The sequence below is a fragment of the Artemia sp. Qi Xiang Cuo genome, chromosome 9 (genome assembly GCF_049724085.1).
Source record: "Artemia sp. Qi Xiang Cuo chromosome 9, ASM4972408v1, whole genome shotgun sequence".
In the NCBI taxonomy this organism is placed as follows: Eukaryota; Metazoa; Arthropoda; class Branchiopoda; order Anostraca; family Artemiidae; genus Artemia; species Artemia sp. Qi Xiang Cuo.
The window spans coordinates 74,373,855-74,393,893 of record NC_142802.1 but is presented as its reverse complement, the minus strand read 5'-3'; the positions used below and the strand labels follow the sequence as shown (position 1 = coordinate 74,393,893).

Below are 20,039 nucleotides of genomic sequence, written 5' to 3'. Positions count from 1 at the left end.
GCACTAGCCACTCCAATTTCCAATCGAATGAGCCCTTTTCAAAGTTTCTACGACAACTCCTTCGATACGAAGTGCCCGGGTATGGAGAAGAAGAAAGAAAACATTGTGCCCACATCGTTCTTTACTTAGGCAGCGCTATTGCGCTGCCTATAAAAGTGATTGGAGGGCAACCAGTATCCCTCCCATGTCTATTAATTTCCTAAGCATATCCAATCAAAATTTTTAGATAGCCATTTTGTTCAACATAGTTAAAAAGTCTTATACGTTTATCTCTGGGATATCAACCCCCCAAAAGCCCTCGGGGCAAGGGCTATAGATTATGCAATTCGCCATTGTTTGCATTTGGTATTAGTTATTTGGAAAGGGATGTGTTTGAGCTTTAGTGTTCGAAAAGACTCAGACATTTAGGTGAAGCTTACAGAGAATGTATAGGGGAATGTTGAACTAAATCAAAACACGTTATGTGCATTCAGGTTTCAAAAAGGGTGTAGCTTAGAAATGACTGAGGGTATTACGTTAGAACTTTCAGGGAATGATAAGGGGGATGAATAATAAGGTTGACCAAAAATACAATATTTGAGCGCTACTGCTGCCACTACGATTACAACAAATAGGCCTACTACTACTACTATTACTACTACTACTACTACTATCACTATTACTGCTATTACCACTACCACTACTACTACTACTATCACTGCTATTACTGCTAATACAACTACTGTATCTGTAGGGAATACTACTAAGGCTGATGATCATAAGTGGAAATTTGAACAAAAGTTGACGGGAGAGTTGAACTATATCAAAACATTTTATGTGCATACAAATTGTCACAAGGGCGTATCAGCAATCTCTTAGGAAAGGTTTTTCGAATCAAGCTGATACTTTAAAGGCATCATGAGGGGGATGTTCAGCTGACCAAAAAGCAATATGTCCATACTACTACTGCTACTATTGCTACTACAGCTACTAATACAACACTACTGTTACTACATCTACTACTACTTATACTGCTACTATTACTTTGATACTACTAGTACTACTATCGCTAAGGGTATAAAGGTGAAAATTAAGAGAATATTGAGTGAAAATCTGAACAAAATCAAAACACACTATGTGCTTGCAGGATGTAAAAAGGGTGTGTCTCAGGAATGGCTTAGGGTATTAAGTTAGAGCTTTCAGGGAAGGTTTAGGGGGAAGATCAGTTGACCAAACGGTAATATGTGCAGACTACTACTAATCCCACTATCAGTACTACCACTACAACTACTGCTACTACTATTACTACTATGGCTGCTATTACTCCAACTGCTACTTCTATTGCAACTAATACCAAAGATAAGAGTATTAAGGTGAAAATTTCATGAAATGTTCAGGGGGATGTTGAACTAAATTAAAACACACTAGGAGCATATAGGTTATCAAAAAGGCATATCGGCAATACCATAACAACGGCTTATTGTATTGAGTTGAAATTGCCAGGGCTTGATGAGGGGGGTGTTGGACTTAACAAAAGCCATTATGTACATGCTACTACTACTACTAGCTCTAGTGCTACTACTATTAGTACGAATACTAGTCCTACAACTACTAGCACTAGCAGTACTCCTACTATTACTAATGGGACAACTACTACAACTAAGGCTAAGGGTATGAAAATATAAAATTTCTAGGAATATTGAGAGAGAAATTGAAGTGAAACAAAACAAACCTTGTGCCAGCAGGCTGACGAAAAGCCATATCAGCTGTATCTTAGGAACGGCTAGGAGTATGAAGTTGAAACTTACAGCGCTTGTTGTGGGGGGTATTGGACTAACCAAAGGTAAAATTTGTATGCTACTACTTTTTCTATTACTGCTACATGTGAAAATTTCTGAGAAAAATGAGACACTGTTGAGCTAAATCCTAACGCATACAGGTTATCAAAAGGACGTATAGGCAATGCCCCAGAAACATTTTACGGTATTAAGTTGAGGCTTTCAGCGTGTGCTGAGACGGATGTTGAAAAAAACAAATAAGTCCTGTATGCATACTGCAACTAATGCTACAAATATTGCTACTACTCAAGCCAAGGGTATTAAGGTGAAGCTCCCAGGGAATTTTTAGAGCGATGTTAAACTAAATCAAAACAAACTGTGAGAATATAGATGGTAAAAAGGGCAGAGCAGCATTGATATCTCCGGAATAGATTAATTAGATGACTAAGTTCAAATGTTTAGGATAAGTAGAAGCGGACCGGGAACTAACCAAAAGGCACTATGAGCATACGACTAATGCTACTGCTTTGATTACTATAACAAGTGAGGCTAATGGTATTAAGGTGACTCTTTCAGGGGATGTTTAGGGGAATTCAACTAAATCAAAGCAAGCTACATACGTGCAGGTTTTAGAAAGGACATATAAGCAATATCTTAGGAAAGGCTTAGAGTATTAAGGTGAAATTGCCAGAGTATGTTAAGGGGAATGTTGAACCAACCAAAAGGCACCATGCGCATGCTACCACTATTGCTATTATTCTTACTGCTATGACTACTACTTCTACCAAGACTAACCGAGGCTAAGGGTATTAAGGTGAAATTTTCAGGGGATGTTAAGGGGGGTTTTGAACTAAATCAAAACACACTGCGTCTATTCAGGTTGTTAATAGGATGTATCATTAATTTTTCTGGGTCAGCTTAGAGTATTAAGTTGAAGCTTTCAGGACATGTTGAGAGGAATGTTGAACAATCTAAAAGGCTCTCTTTGCATACTGCTACTATTACCACTACTGCTACTTCTGCTATTATTACTACTATTAGGAAATGAGATTAGCAGCTGGTTTCGTATTAAATCAGGAGTTAAACAGGGTTATGTTCTTTCCCCCTTTATATGGATTATTTTAATGGACTTTGTCTTAAGGAGCACATGAAGGGCAATGGGAGACCACGGAATCAAATAGGGAGGATAAACTTTCTTGGACTTAGATTATGCTGATGATTTAAGCATCCTAGATGAAAGTGTGAGCAAAATGAATGAAGTTTTAGAGGCTTTGCGAGTTCAGGGTGCAAGTATTGGTTTGAAAATTAATGTTAGGAAGACTAAGTCACTAAGGCTAGGAATAAGTGAAGATATAAAGGTGACGTCGGGTAATGAAAAGATTGATCAGGTGGGCAGCATCACTTACCGTGGTAGTATTATTAGTAAAGATGGTGGGAGCAGTGAAGATGTTAAAATTAGAATAGCAAAGGCTCAGGGTGTTTGTTCACAGTTAAAAAAAGTATGGAAGAATAGTAAGAGATATCTGCAAACCAAGATTAGAATCTTAGAAGCTACAGTGATGGCAGTGGTCAAATATGGCTCTAAAGCATGGAAGCTCTGAAAAGCGGATGAAGATTTGCTAGATGTTTTCCAGAGAAATTGCTTAAGGATTGTTCTGGGTACCCGGCTGACTGACCATATTTCAAACAATAGGTTATACGAAAAATGTGGTTCAATACCGCTTTCTAGGTCTCTAAAGAAAGAAAGGTTGAGTTGTTTAGGGTATGTTGTGCGGGTGAAGGATGACAGATTGCCGAAGATTGTTCTTTTCGGCCAACCATCTAGGGCTAAACGGAAAGCAGGTCGTCCCCGTCTGGGATGGGAGGACGTCATAAAGAAAGATTTAAAGGAAATGGGAACTTCGTGGGCGGGTGTAAAAAGGGAGGCTTCGAATAGATTGGGGTGCAGGAGGAGCGTGCGTAGCTGTGTTGGCCTCAGGCGGCTTGGTGCTGCGATGAGTTGTTAGTAGTAGTAGTAGTATTACTATGACTGCTACTACTGAGGCTAAGGGTAGGAAGGTGAAATTTTCTGGGAACGTTTAGATAAATAAAAGTTCAAATAGGGATAAAATCCTTTTAATAGACAGTGTTTCACAAACTGTGATAGAAATTCACAAAAAAAAACCAGATATTTTGGTCACATATGGAGTGAGCGTCATCAGTAGTAACTGCTACTACTACTACTACTAACAACTCCCCGCAGCACTAAGCCACCTGAGGCCAACACAACTATGCACGCTCCTCCTCCATCCCAATCTATTCATAGCCTCCCTTTTTACACCCGCCCAAGAAGTTCCCATTTCCTTTAAATCTTTCTTTATGACGTCCTCCCACCACAGACGAGGAGGACTTGCTTTCCGTTTAGCCCTAGACGGTTGGCCGAAAAGAACAAGCTTCGGCAATCTGTCATCCTTCATCCGCACAACGTGCCCTAGGCACCTCGACCTTTCTTTCTTTCAATAAATTTTTCGTGTAGCCTACTGATTGAAATACGGTCAGTCAGCCGGGACCCCAGAACAATTCTTAAGTAATTTCTCTGGAAAACATCTAGCAAATCTTCATCCGCTTTTCGGAGCGCCCATGCTTCAGAGCCATATTTGACCACTGTCATCACTGTAGCTTCTAATATTCTAATCTTGGTTTGCAGACTTATCTTCCTATTCTTCCAAACTTCTTTAACTGTGAAAAAACACTCTAAGCCTTGGCTATTCTACTCTTAACATCTTCACTGCACCCACAATCTTTACTATTAATACTACCAAGCTAAGTGGAGCTGCTCACCTGATCAATATTTTCATGACCCAACGTCACCTTTTCATTTTTACTTATTCCTAGCCTTAGTGACCTAGTCTTATTAACATTAAATTTCAAACCTATTCTAGCACCCTGAACTAGCAAAACCTCTAAAACCCCATTCATTTTGCTAACACTTTCATCTAGGATACTTAAATCATCAGCCTAATTTAAGTCTAGGAGACTTTCTCCTCCCCATTTGATTCCCTGGTCTCCCATTGCCTTTCCTGTGCTCCTTGTGACAAGGTCCATCAACATAATCCATATAATGGGGGATAGGACACAACCCTGCTTAACTCTTGATTAAATACAAAACCAGCTGCTAACCTCATTTCCTGCCTTAACTGCAGCAGTGTTATTTTTGTGCATAGCACGAATCACTTTAATGTATTTGTCTTGTATACCACACAAGGATGAAACCTTTACTAAAGCTCTTCAATCAACAGAATCGAATGCTTGCTCATAATCTATAAAGCTGAGGACCAAAGGTCTTTGACAACTCAGGCACTTCTCAATTACTAGCCTAAGAGTGAATACTATCAGTAGTAAAACTGAACTAAAACAATTTAAAACAATAGTTTATATACGAAATAAAATAAAACTACATATTCTTTAATTCTCTAATTCTTTTCAAATCAAAGGCGGAAGCTAGCCTCTTTGACCTTCTTGGATTCGGTTCATTAGCATTCAATGATATAACACTTAGACAGAGGTCAACTACATTGGGTGAATTGAACTTTACTCTGTCAGATTTTATTAAATTATCGTAGATAGAGTTCAGCCCAAATTCACCTGTGTCACGATTCAAATAAGATTTTCTTTATTTCAAGAGTTTAATGAAAATTTTCTTTAAACTCCGGTCCCTAGAAATCAAAGAGACATTATCGAACAAAATAAAAAGTTTTTTTTATTTAAAAGCACAAATAGAGCATGCAGGTTATCCAAAGGGCGTATCAGCAATATCCCAGGAATTGTCTGGATTATTAAGTTGAAACTTTTTGGGCATATTAACGGGGATGTGGGGCTAACCAAAATGTTGAGAAGGATGTTGAATTAAACCAAAACACGTTATGTGGATTCAGGCTATTAAAAAGGTGTAACACATATATCCTAGGAACAGCTTAGAGTATTCAGTTAAGGCTTTCAGTGCATGCTGAGGGGGATATTGAACCAACTAAAAGGTACTATATGCATACTACTATTCCTATCACTTTTATGGCTAATGCTAATAATGCTACTTAGGCTAAGAGTATTAAGGAGAAACTTTCAGGAAATTTTGAGAGGTTTGTTGAATTAAATTGAAGTACGCTATGCGTATGCAGCCTGTCAAAAAGACATATCAGCAGTACCTCAAGGTACTATATGCAACCAAAGGTACTACTATTACTAACACTTTTATGGTTAATGCTAATAATACTAATAAGGCTAAGAGTATTGAGGAGAAACTTTCACGAAATTTTGGGAGGTTTGTTGAATTAAATTGAAGTAAGCTATGTGTATGCAGGCTGTCAAAAAGGCATATCAGCAGTACCTCGAGAACGGCTTAAAGAATTAGATTGAAAATTTCAAGGCATGTTAACCAGTAGAAATAAACTACTTCTGTTAGAACTGCTATTATTAAGGCTAATCGTATTTGCGTGGAACTTTCAGGGGTTGTTTAGGAGGGTGCTGGGATACACAAAACACATTATTTGTATGCAGGTTATCACAAGGACATATGAGTAATATCTAAAAATGTCTTAAAGCATCGAGTTGAAACTATCAGAGCATGAGAAGAGAATGTTGAACTACACCAAAAAGGCTCAATGTGAATACCATCACTGCTTACAACTAATAATACTACTACTATTACTAATGCTATAATAATATTAATAATAAAGCTAATAACAATTTTACCATAATTTGCTAAAAACTCTACTGCGATTATTTTTTACAGGAGCTACTTACGACAAATGCTTATGAAAGGGTTTATTTAGAGGATCATAATTTAATTGAAATATGGAGGAAGTACTTTAAAAAAACACTAAATATTAGAATCTATGATAATTATAAAAAGATCCTTTTCTTATGTTGGACCGCAAAATTTCACAAAAATTCACCAAAACGAAGCTTTATTGCTGGGATAGCTAGGTATTTAATCAGAATTGCGGCTACTGATCTGTCTTTACTTTCAGGGGAAATTAGAAAGAAATATAAATCCTATTGTTCTGGAATTAAAAGATTTTCCCATTTTAATATATATTGGAATGTCAATTACGGGTTATCTACTCAATGGCAACAGTTTCAGCTAAAGAGCAGATTTCTTTAATTTTATGAGACTTTATACAAGTTTATCATTTAATTCAGTCTTTGAACATTTAGAAATTCTTATTAAGAAATCTTTCCTCTTATCTAGTATGACTGTTTCTAAAATTATACACTTACAATAAAAAAAAACCAGATGGGACAAACTTCTTTAACAATATTATTAGTTCAAGATGTTATAGCCTGGACATGACATTTGACTTACTGTATTTTGTCCTATTTAATACATTTGTAAGATTTGATGGTAATTTGTACAAGCAAATTATAGGAATTCCTATGGGGGGGGGGGGTAAATATCTTGCATCGCTGTATAATGCCATTGCCCTTCCACATGTACTGTATATAGCACCTCTTTGGAAATACCTGTCTTCCGCTCAGTGTGCAAAAGTAAGAGTTCTGTTTTTCCGATTCGCAAAGTTCCTTCTGAGACTTCCACCATGGACAAGTAACTTCTATATCATGCGTAATTATGCTGTATCCGGTCCAACAGTCTGTATTAACTGTGCCGCTGAGAATATTTTGAAAAACACTAAACAAACCCGTTGCTAGCCATCCTGTGCCAGTAGTTTTGCTAATGTACATCAAATATGTTTGGCGACGTTTCCTAGTGTGACTTTTCTTTTCTTTTTCCTTTGTTATGCTCCATTTTAATTCCATGTTGATTTTCGGGCAATAAATTTACTTACTTACTTATTAACAAAATAATTTGAAAATTGATAGCTTTGCTCTTCACATGTTTCAACTTTGAGAACATTTGCTCACATAAGTATTAGTTTACTTTCAAGGGCTCTAGGAACTTATGTAGGGCCACAGAAAATCAGGAGCCTATAGGTTTCATAGGAACTAAACCAATACGGGAGACTGGAATGAAAATTGAAATAGAATGAAACTTTTTCATGGAAATAGGAAAGCAAAAGGAAATACAAACAGACATAAATGTATACTGATCGAAGAATTTACAGCAGTAGAAACCGTTAAATGCGTACTTACTTAGATTTTTGTTGATTCAAGAATGTACAATAGCAATTTTTTTAACCTTTTTCAGTCGTAATAAAGCTTTATAATATCAAATGTGTCTTTAAAATTTTCAAACCATGATAAGTTTTCTTGATTTTTTTGTTTCTTTATGCTCATGAAATATGAAAAAAAACATTGTTGAATAATGGTCCTTTTCTTTGCGGACCACCTAAACATTTTCTTGTTGAGAAAAAAAACTGTTTTGATACTTTAGTAATTCAGACAGAACAAGGCTTTGACACTGCTCATACATTGACACAGCAGTTCTAAATCCCTGAAACCCCAGTGGGCTGCGAGTAAAGTTCTATATTTGTCTCTGGGTACAATTATAATTCAATAGCCTTCCAAATTGGTCCAAATACCATATTTATATATATATTAACTTTAAAAAATTTTCCACAAGACAAGTTTTCGATCAAAAGTAAAGAGCTCCATTAAGCCAAGAATGAGCCAAAATTAAGTCAAATAATCTTCCAAGCGCAAATCTACCGCAAAATCACTGTCAATAAATAAATAAAACTCAAAATGAACAGAAAATTAAAATAAATAGCCAAGTCAAACTCAAAACGAGCAAAAATTAACCTTAGTAGTACTGATAACCCCCATGCCTTCTCAAAAGTGGGAACACAATTTATGCTTCACTAAAAAAGAAAAAAAAACAAAAAAAAAACAAAGAAATGACCATGGATTGGCAGTTTAACTGACACATACTGACATTTGTGACTTAAGGTTTTGGTAATTTTTTGTTTATGAAAGTAAGAAAGGTGAAAACATTCCAAACGTATTTGGTTTTCAGTAAAGCACAAATTGTGCTCTGGTCTTACGAAGGTATGGGGGTTGTCAAAGACATAATTTCCAGAAATTTTCAACAACGCTGAACAAAATGCTATTTAAAATTGGGTGTGGAAGTATCCACCCTTCGATCACTCTGAATCTCAAATAGGGCACTACAACTTCTGATTACCAATCCATTGAGCCCCCTCGGAACTTTATACAATCACCCTTTCCATATGTACCTTATATGCCCCCAGGGCATAACTTAAAAAGCCTTGACCTGTGTGCTGGGGAGAAGGGGGGGGGGTCATCCCAAAATACATAATTTCCTGACCTTTCAATTATGTTGAACAAAATGGCTATTAAGAATTTTTTATTAGATGTGTTTGGGAAACTGGTGGGCATTTAAGGGGGGGTTTGTTACCCTCCAATCACTTTCAACTACTATAAAGGGCATTCGCCCTTTCAATTTCTAATCAAATCATCTATTTTTGAAATTTCTACGACAACAAATGGCCATCTCAAAATTTCTATCAGACAAATTTCGGGAAAATACGAGGTGTGGGGGGATCCACCCTCCGACCCCTCTGAATCTTAAATAGGACATAAAAGTTCTGATTACTAACCCAATGACCCCCTCCGAGGTTTATACGTTCATCCTTTGCATATGTACCTTATAAGCCCCCTGTGCAAAACTTAAAATCCTTGCCCTGAGGGATGTGGGGGGAGAGGGTTTCATCCTCAAAGACATAATTTCCAGTCATTTCAATTACGTTGAACCAATGGGCTATCTCAAGACTGTTAAAAACAGCACTGGCCCTTTAAATTTCCAATCGAATGAGCTGTTTTTGAAGTTTCTACGACAACAAATGACCATCTCGAAATTCCTATCAGATGCATTTCGGGAAAATCTGAGGTGTGGGGGTATTCACCCCTCGTTCACTCTGAATCTTAAAAAGGACACTAAAACTTCTGATTACAAAGCCAATGAGCCCTCTCCGAAGTTTATACGATCATCCTTTCTATACGTACCTCATTCCGTACCTCATCCCCCCAAGGCAAAACTTAAAACCCTTGCCCTTAGGGCTGTGGGGTATGAGGGGTGGTTTCACCCTCAAAGATGTGATTTACAGATTTTCAATTACGTTGAATGATATGGCTATTTCAAAAGTTTCATAAAATGTGTTTGGAAAATGGTGGGCGTGGGAGGGGGGTTTGTTGCCCTCCAATCACTTTCGACTATTGAAAAAGGCACTGGCCCTTTCAATTTCCAATTGAATCAGCTGTTTTCGTAGCTTCTACGAAAACAAATGGCCATCTCAAAATTTCTATCAGATGCATTTCGGGAAAATACGAGGTGTGAGGAGGGGGGAGTATCGACCCTCAGATTACTCTGAATCTTTAAAAAGGGCACTGAAAGTTCTGATCACCAATCCAATGAACCCGCTCCTAAGTTTATACGATCATCCTTTCTATTTGTACCTTATATGCCCCCAGGGCCTACAACGCTTGGCCTGAGGGCTCTGGGGTGTTGTCTTCCCCAAGAAAAAATTTCCAGACCTTTCAATTACGTTGAAAAACGGGTTATCTGAAGATTTTGATTGGATGTGTTTGGGGAAATAGTGATCGTGGTAGGGGGTTTGTTAAATCCCAATCGAATATTGAATTCGATTGGGATTTTATTAAGGAAACAATGAAACTCATTTTGTAGGTAATTTTTAATAGCTGTACTAGTATGAATGTTTTTCACAAGTTTTACCTGACATAGGGATACCATATAGATCTTATGATAGAGGCTCCACTGTGCCGGGTAAAGAAAGTAAAGCCTCGAAACCCGTTAAGGCAGGTGGTATTTCTGCTGATGAGCCCTAGTGGAAGGTTCTACTTGGAAATATTTCGCTAGATTTAAGGTGCTTTTGCTTGTAAATTTTCAACGACAGTAGAGGAGGGGGTACCAGCACAGAACGAACACCGTGCTGCCATCTACAATTTAGTTTAATGCTGACGGGACATAATTTATTCAAGGATTATCGATCGAGTCTAATGTGGGTGTGTCAAGGTCAATCGATCTGTTGTTGTTGTTGTTTGGCCACGTGCGAATGACATGAGGGGTGATTTACATAATCGATGGGGGAATTATTGATTCACGAGCATGGGGAATTATGAAACAATATGGTCATAGAGTCCCTAGGGAGAAAGATTACGTAATCACTCAATGACCTCTTTGTCCAAGATCGATTTATTTGTTGTTTCTATGTGTAATAACTCGGGGACGAAGGTTGCACATGCGCATTGGGTTCTAACGGGAACAATGTTATTGATCTAGGACTCGAGGGGGAAGTGAATTTCCGTGGATTTACATAATCGCTAGGTGAAATTATTGATCCACGGAGGGGGAATTAAGAAACAAACATGGCTTCATTGTTGTTTGGCTAGCTTAACCTGTGAACTTGATTTACATAATCGCTAGGGGGAATTATCGATTCACGAATGGGAGAATTAGGAAACATTATGGCTTCTTTAATCTTAGGCCTGAGGGATAAATGTTCTTTAGGTCAGAGAGAAAAATTAATATTCTATTTTTAAATAGGGCTTCATTGATCTTTAGTGTCAGGAATTATAATTGACGAAGGGGAGAATTAAGAAACATTAAGGCTTCTTTAATCTTAGGTCTGATGGATAAACGTTCTTTAGGTCAGAGAGAAAAATTAATATTCTATTTTTAAATAGGGCTTCATTGATCTTTAGTGTCAGGAATTATAATTGACATCACTTGTTATCTTGGAATTATGCGGGAGTCTAAAGAGATAGAAATTCTATTTTTAAATACGGCTTCACGGAGCTTTAAGTCGAAGAGATAAATTGATATTCTAACGAAACCCTAATAGTTTAGCTAGGAAAATTTATGAGATGAAGAGATTAACGTAGGAAAGGGTTTCCTAGAAATTTGAAATGCGTTAGCGCAGAGATGCCAAACAAAAGGAACACGCTGAAATTACGTTTAGGGATTATTTGGGCGAAACGGTTTTAGATATTTTATGGGATTATTTCGGCGAAACAGTTAGAGACATTTTGAAAGAAGATTTTAGGAAAGGTTTTAGAAGAGAATTTGAGGGTGAAACTCTGTGGTCGTTATAATACACAAGTTCCATTTGAACAGTGTTGTGAGGTCCTCTACCCCAACCCCAAAGGGTTCCGATCCCCACCCCAACCCCGAAGGAAGCCCCCGGTACTCAAAGGCCCCCCAAGCTCCCATAGAGCCCCAGCCCCCCAAACGCCCTCCTCAGACCCTCAAAGGCCCTCCTCTGGTCCTCAAAGGGCCCCCGGATCCCCAAAGGGCACCCCCGGGCCCCCCAAAGGCCCATCGAGCTCCCAACGGACCAACGGGGTCCCAAAGGCCCTACACCGGTCCCCAAATGTCCTCCAGGCCCCCAACTGTCCCCCCGGACCCCAAAGGCCCTCCCCCGGCCCCCCCAAGGGCCCACCGGCTCCCAAAGGACCAATCGGTCCTCAAGTGTCCCCCAGACTCCCAAAGGCCCCCCCTGTGCCCCAAAGGCCCTCCCCCCGTCCTCAAAGGTCCCCCACCCGGCGCCCAAAGAGCCCCCGGCGCCCCCCAACTTCTAGGTCAATTTAAAAATTTATAAACGAAGTGAAGAAAAGTTCAAGTTCTCTTCTGAACTTTACCAAAGAACACACTTCAATTCTAAATTCTCCAGAGAAAACAAAAATCTTCCACTTAAGTTCTTTATTTCACAAAGACATAAAGAAATTTAAAGTTTAATTCTAATTTTTCGGTGGAAGATAGAAAACGTAATATCATACTTGTGAATATTTTCACGGAAGATAAAAATTTCTAGTTCAATTTAAAATTTTCTCAACGAAGTTAAGGAAAGTTCAAGTTCTCTTCTGAACTTTACCAAAGAACACACTTCAATTTTAATTTCTCCAGAGAAAACAGAAATCTTCCACTTCAGTTCTTTATTTCACAAAGACATAAAGAAATTTAAAGTTCAATTCTAAATTTTTCGGTGGGAGATAGAAAAATGAATACCATACTTGTGATTATTTTCACGGAAGATAAAAAGTTCTAGTTCAATTTTAAATTTTATCAATGAAGTTAAGAAAATTTCATGTTATTTACTGAATTTTAACAAAGAACACAATTAAATTATAATTTATAAAGATAAAATAAAAATCTTACAGTTAAGTTCTTTATTTCACAAAGACATAATGAAATTTAAAGTTCAATTCTAAATTTTTTCTGTGGAAGATAGAAAAAGTAATACCATACTTGTGAATATTTTCCCGGAAGATAAAAAGTTCTAGTTCAACTTAAAATTTTCTCAACGAAGTGAAGAAAAGTTCAAGTTCTCTTCTGAATTTTACTAAAGAACACAAATCATTTCTAATTTCACCAGAGAAAATAAAAATCTTCCGCTTCAGTTCTTTATTTCACAAAAGACATAACGAAATTTAAAGTTCAATTCTAAATTTTTCGGTGGAAGATAGAAAAAGTAATATAATACTTGTGAATATTTTCACGGAAGATAAAAGTTCTAGTTCAATTTAAAATTTTCTCAATAAAGTGAAGAAAAGTTCAAGTTCTCATCTGAACTTTACCATAGAACACACTTCAATTCTAATTTCTCCAGAAAAAAAAATCTTCCACTTCAGTTTTAAGTTCCCCAATGAAATAAAGAAATTTAAAGTTCTATTCTAAATTTTTAGATGGAAGATAGAAAAAAGTAATACTATGACAATGATTGTTTTCCATTAAGATCAAAATTTTCACTTTATTTATAATTTTTCTTAAATTCAGTTCTTATTTTTCTCAAAGAGATGAAAAATTTAAAGTTCATTTCTAAATTTTTCTCTAGAAGATAGGAAAAGTTATACTACAATTGTGATTATTTTTCAGTGAAGATAAAAAGTTTCACTTTAATTCTAATTTTCTTAAGTTCACTCTCCGATTTTTTGCAAAGAGATGAAAAATTTAAAGTTCTGTTCTATGATGATAAAAAGTTTCACTTTAATTCTAAATTTTATTAAATTCAGTTCCGACATTTCTCAAAGAGATGAAAAAATTTAAATTTCTGTTCAATATATTGTCTCGGAAGAAGAAAAGTTCAACTTCGATTCTGAATTTTCTCATTGAAAATGAAATAAGTTATTGATCAATTCTATTTTCCCAAAATAATATAAAAATTTTCCACTTCACTTCATATTTTTCTCGAAGAGATGAAAAATTTAAAATACTATTCCAAATTTTTCATAGAAGATACAAAAGTTCAAGTTCTCTTCTGAATTTTACCAACAAACACAGTTCAATTCTAATTTCTCCAGACAAAATAAAAAGCTTCCACTTCAGTTTTATGTACACCAAGACATAAAAAATTTAAAGTTCTGTTCTAAATTTTTCTTTAGAAAATAGGAAAAGTTATACTATGTTAGTGATTATTTTCCATGAAGATAAAAAGTTTCACTTTAATTCTAAATTTTCTTAAATTCATTTCCGACTTTTCACATAGAGATGAAAAATATTTAAAGTTCTGTTCCATATTTTTCATTGAATATTGGAAAAGTTATACTTTGATCGTGAATATTCAAGTTCTCTTCTGAATTTTATCAAAGAACACACTTCAATTCTAATTTCTCCAGAGAAAACAAAACTCTTCCACTTCACTTCATTATTTCACAAAGACAAAGAAATTTAAAGTTCAATTCTAATTTTTCGGTGGAAGATGGAAAAAGTAATACCATACTTGTGAATATTTTCACGGAAGATAAAAAGTTCTAGATCAATTTTAAATTTTCACAACGAAGTCAAGGAAAGTTCAAGTTCTCTTCTGAATTTTCTCAATGAAAAAGAAATTAGTCATTGATCATTTCTATTTTTTTCCAAATAATATGAAAATTTTCCACTTTAGTTCAGATCTGTCTCGAAGAGATGAAAAATTTAAATACTGTTCCAAATTTTTCACAGAAGATAAAAAAGTTCAAGTTCTCTTCTGAATTTTACCAAAGAACACACTCCAATTCTAATTTCTCCAGAGAAAACATAAATCTTCCAATTCACTTCTTTATTTCACAAAGACATAAAGAAATTTAAAGTTCAGTTCTAATTTTTCGGTGGAAGATAGAAAAATTAATAGCATAATTGTTATTATTGTCCTGGAAGATAAAAAGTTCCAGTTCAATTTTAAATTCTCTCAACTAATTGAATAAAAGTTCAAGTTCTCTTCTGAACTTTACCGAAGAACACACTTCAGTTATAATTTATCCCGAAAAAATAAAAATCTTCCACTTCAGTTCTTTATTTCACAAAGACATAAAAAAATTTAAAGTTCAATTCTAATTTTTCGGTGGAAGATAGAAAAAGTAATACCATACTTGTGAATATTTTCACGGAAGATAAAAAGTTTCACTTTATTTATAATTTTTCTTAAATTTGGTTCTGATTTTTCTGAATGAAATAAAAAATTTAAAGTTCTGTTCCAAATTTTTCATAGAAGATAGAAAAAGTTATACATTGATTGTGAATATTCAACATGAAGATAAGGAACTCCACTTTAATTCAGAGTTTTCTCGAAGAAGTACAAAATGTTCAAGTTCTTCTATCTATGGCTAAGTCTGCTAAAGACAAGCTATTTTCTTGCGAAAACACACAAAATCAGAAAAATGATCAATATTCCTCTAGTACCTACGCAATTAGACTAAAAATGAAGATATTTATGCAGAGTTTCAACTAGCTATGGCTAAGTTTGCTAAAGACAAGCTATTTTCTTGCGAAAACACGCAAAATCAGAAAAAATGTTCAATGTTCCTTTAGTACCTACACAATTAGACTAAAAATGAAGATATTTATGCAGAGTTTCAACTAGCTATGGCTAACATTGCTAAAGACAATCTAATTTCTTGTGAAAACCCACAAACTCAGAAAAAATTTTCAATGTTCCTTTAGTACCTACGCAATTAGACTAAAAATGAAGATATTTATGCAGAGTTTCAACTAGCTATGGCTAAGTTTGCTAAAGACAAGCTATTTTCGTGCGAAAACACAAAAAATCAAAAAAATGTTCAATATTGCTTTAGTACCTACTAAATTAGGCTTAAATGAAGATATTTATGCAGAGTTTCAACTAGCTATGGCTAAGTTTGCTAAAGACAAGCTATTTTCTTACGAAAACACACAAAATCAGAAGTAAAATGTTCAATGTTCCTTTAGTACCTACGCAATTAGACTAAAAATGAATATATTTATGCAGAGTTTCAACTAGCTATGGCTAAGTTTACTACAGACTAGATATTTTCTTGCGAAAAGACACAAAATCACAAAAAATTTTCAATGTTCCTCTAGTACCTACACAATTAGACTAAAAATAAAGATATTTATGCAGAGTTTTATCCAGCTATGTCTAAGTTTACTAAAGACAAGCTATTTTCTTGCGAAAACACACACAATCAGAAAAAATGTTCAATGTTCCTCTATTACCTACACAATTAGACTAAAAATTAAGATATTTATGCAGAGTTTCACCTAGCTATGGCTAATTTTGCTAGGGACAATCTATTTTATTGCGACAACAAAAACAAACTCAGAAAAAATTTTCAATGTTCCTTTAGTAAATACGCAGTTAGACGAAAATTGAAGGTATTTTTGATTATTTTAAAAAATAGCGGTCTAATTGTGCTAAAGACAAGCTATTTTCTCACGAAAACACACAAAATCAGAAAAAAATGTTCAATGTTCCTCTAGTACCTACACAATTAGGCTGAAATGAAGATATTTATGCAGAGTTTCAACTATCTATGGCTAAGTTTGCTAAAGACAATCTATTTCCTTGCGAAAACACACAAAATCATAAAAAATGTTCAATGTTCCTTTAGTACCTACACAATTAGGCTGAAATGAATATATTTAGGCAGAGTTTCAACTAGATATGACTAAGTTTGCTAAAGACAAGCAATTTTCTTGCAAAAACACACAAAATCAGAACTAAAATGTTCAATGTACATATATTAACTACTCAATTCGTCTTAAATGTAGATATTTATGCAGAGTTTCAACTAGCTATGGCTAAGTTTTCGAAAGACAAGCTACTTTTGTGCGAAAACACACAAAATCAGAAAAAATTTTCAATGTTCCTTTAGTACCTATGCAATTAGGCTTAAATGAAGATATTTATGCAGAGTTTCAACTAGCTATGGCTAAGTTTGCTAAAGACAAGCTATTTTCTTACAAAAACACAAACAAAATCAGTTGTAAAATGTTCAATGTTCCTCTAGTACCTACACAATTAGACTAAAAATGAAGATATCTGTGCAGAGTTTCAAATAACTATGGCTTAGTTTTCTAAAGACAAGCTATTTTCTTGCGAAAACACTCAAAATCAGAAAAAATGTTCAATGTTCTTCTAGTGCCTACACAATTAGACTAAAAATAAAGGTATTTATAGAGAGTTTCAACTAGCTATGGCTAAGTTTGCTAAAGACAAGCTATTTTCTTGCGAAAACACAAACAAAATCAGAAAAAATGTTCAATTTTCCTTTAGTACCTACGTAATTAGACTAAAAATGAAGGTATTTATGCAGAGTTTCAACTAGCTATGGCTAAGTTTGCTAAAGACAAGCTATTTTCTCACGAAAACACACAAAATCGGAAAAAAATGTTCAATGTTCCTTTAGTACCTACGCAATTAGGCTGAAATGAAGATATTTATGCAGAGTTTTAACTATCTATGGCTAAGTTAGCTAAAGACAAGATATTTTATTGCGAAAACACAAACTAATAAAAAATGTTCAATGTTCCTTTAGTACCTAAGCAATTAGGATTAAATGAAGATATTTATGCAGAGTTTCAACTATCTATGGCTAAGTTTGCTAAAGAGAAGCTATTTTCTTGCGAAAACACACAAAATCATAAAAAATATTCAATGTTCATTTATTAACTATGCAGTTAGGCTTAAATGAAGTTATTTATTCAGAGTTTCAACTAGCTATGACTAAGTTTTCTCAAGACAATCTATTTTCTTGCGAAAACACAAACAAAAACAGAAAAAATGATCAATGTTCAATTAGTAACTACTCAATTATGCTAAAAATGAAGATATTTATTAAGTGTTTCAACTAGATATGGATAATTTTTCTAAAGACAAGCTATTTTATTGCTAAAACACACAAAATCAGAAAATATTTTCTGTTTTCCTTTTGTACATACACAATTATTCTAAAAATGAAGATATTTATGCAGAGTTTCAACTAGCTATGACTAAGTTTGCTAAAGACAAGCTATTTTCTTGCGAAAACACACAAAATCACATAAAATTTTCAATGTTCCTTTAGTACCTATGCAATTAGACTTCAATGAAGATATTTATGCAGAGTTTCAACTATCTATGGATAAGTTTGCTAAAGACAAGCTAATTTCTCACGAAAACACACAAAATCCGAAAAAATGTTCAATTTTCCTTTAGTACCTACGCAATTAGGCTTAAATGAAGATATTTATGCAGAGTTTCAACTAGCTATGGCTAAGTTTGCTAAGGACAAGCTATTTTCTTGCGAAAACACAAACAAAATCAGAAAAAAATGTTCAATGTTCCTTTAGTACATACGCAATAAGGCTAAAAAATAATATATTTATGCACAGTTTCATCTAGCTACGGATAAGTTTTATGTATACAAACTATTTTCTATTAAAAACACAAACACGATAACGAGAAATGTTCAATGTTCATGTAGTACCTACTCAAATAGGCTAAATATTAATACATTTATGAAAAGTTTCAACTAGCTATGGATAAGTTTGCTAAAGACAAGATAGTTTATTGCAAAAACACACAAAATCCTAAAAAATATTGTTAGGTTAGGTTAAGTTAGATTAGGTTAGGTTAGCCTATGTACGCGCGCATATAGGTTAGGTTAGGTTGGATTAAGTTAGGTTAGGTTAATTTAGGTTAGGTTAGATTAAGTTAGGTTAGGTTAAGTTAGGTTAGGCTAGGTTAGCCTACGTACGTGCGCGTACGTAGGCTAACCTAGCCTAACCTAACTTAACCTAACCTAACTTAATCTAACCTAACCTAACCTAACTTAACCTAACCTAACTTAATCCAACCTAACCTATATGCGCGCGTACGTAGGCTAACCTAACCTAATCTAACTTAACCTAACCTAACAATATTTTTTCTGATTTTGTGTGTTTTCGCAAGAAAATAGCTTGTCTTTAGCAAACTTAGCCATAGCTAGTTGAAACAGTGCATAAATATCTTCATTTTTATCCTAAATGCGTAGGTACTAAAGGAACATTGAACATTTTTCTGATTTTGTGTGTTTTCGCAAGAAAATAGCTTGTCTTTAGCAAACTTAGTCATAGCTAGTTGAAACTCTTCATAAATATCTTCATTTTTATCCTAATTGCGTAGGTACTAAAGGAACATTGAAAATTTTTCTGATTTTGTTTGTGTTTTCGCAAGAAAATAGCTTGTCTTTAGCAAACTTAGCCATAGCTAGTTGAAACTCTGCATAAATATCTTCATTTAAGCCTAATTACGTAGGTACTAAAGGAACATTGAACATTTGTTCTGATTTTGTGTGTTTTCGTGAGAAAATAGCTTGTCTTTAGCAAACTTAGCCATAGATAGTTGAAACTCTGCATAAATATCTTCATTTCAGCCTAATTGCGTATTTACTAGAGGAACATTGAACATTTTTTATGTTTTTGTGTGTTTTCACAAGAAAATAGATTGTCGTTATCAAAATTAGCAATAGATATTTGAAAATAATCATAATTAAATTCAAGTAAGACTAATTTCGTATGTAATATAGGAACAATTAACATTTTTTTCTGATTTTGTGTGTTTTCGTGAGAAAATAGCTTGTCTTTAGCAAACTTAGCCATAGCTAGTTGAAACTCTGCATAAATACATTAATTTTTAGTCTAATTGCGTAGGTACTAAAGGAACATCTGAACATTTTTTCTGATTTTTTTTGTGTTTTCGCAAGAAAATAGCTTGTCTTTAGCAAACTTAGTCATAGCTAGTTGAAACTCTGCATAAATATCTTCAATTTTAGTCTAATTGTGTAGGTACTAGAGGAACATTGAACATTTTTCTGATTTTGTGGGTTTTCGCAAGAAAATAGCTTGTCTTTAGCAAACGTAGCCATAGCTAGTTGAAACTCTGCATAAATATCTTCATTTTTAGTCTAATTGTGTAGGTACTAGAGCAACATTGAGCATTTTACTTCTGATTTTGTGTGTTTTTGTAAGAAAATAGCTTGTCTTTAGCAAACTTAGCCATAGCTAGTTGAAACTCTGCATAAATATTTTCATTTAAGCCTAATTGCGTAGGTACTAAA

The 20,039-nt window shown here is 34.7% G+C and overlaps 1 protein-coding gene across 1 annotated transcript in view; it reads right to left on the bottom strand.

The window, feature by feature from the left end:
* The window catches only part of LOC148949024 (chorion peroxidase-like), a 244,987-nt gene that overhangs the window by 182,183 nt on the left and 42,765 nt on the right, over positions 1-20,039 (bottom strand). The window lies entirely within an intron of this gene.